The sequence below is a fragment of the Triticum aestivum genome, chromosome 7B (assembly GCF_018294505.1).
Source record: "Triticum aestivum cultivar Chinese Spring chromosome 7B, IWGSC CS RefSeq v2.1, whole genome shotgun sequence".
NCBI classification, from domain to species: Eukaryota; Viridiplantae; Streptophyta; class Magnoliopsida; order Poales; family Poaceae; genus Triticum; species Triticum aestivum.
This window is the reverse complement of record NC_057813.1, coordinates 438,619,812-438,620,126: the sequence shown is the minus strand read 5'-3', so window position 1 is coordinate 438,620,126 and position 315 is coordinate 438,619,812.

Sequence of the window (315 nt, the reverse complement as noted above, 5' to 3'; positions counted from 1 at the left end):
ATCAAAATCCTACCGAGTGGTAAGCCAGACTTCCACTCGGAGGCTTAGCTGCAGTCCAAGTACTCGCCTAAGATATAAAAATCCTACCGAGTGAAGAGCAAACCTCTCACTCGGGGGCTTAGCTGCAGCCCAGTGCTCGCCTAAGATATAAAAATCCTACCGAGTGAAGAGCAAACCTCTCACTCGGGGGCTTAGCTGCAGCCCAGTGCTCGCCTAAGATATAAAAATCCTACTGAGTGAAGAGCAAACCTCTCACTCGGGGGCTTAGCCGCAGCCCAGTGCTCGCCTAAGATATAAAAAATCCTACCGAGTGAA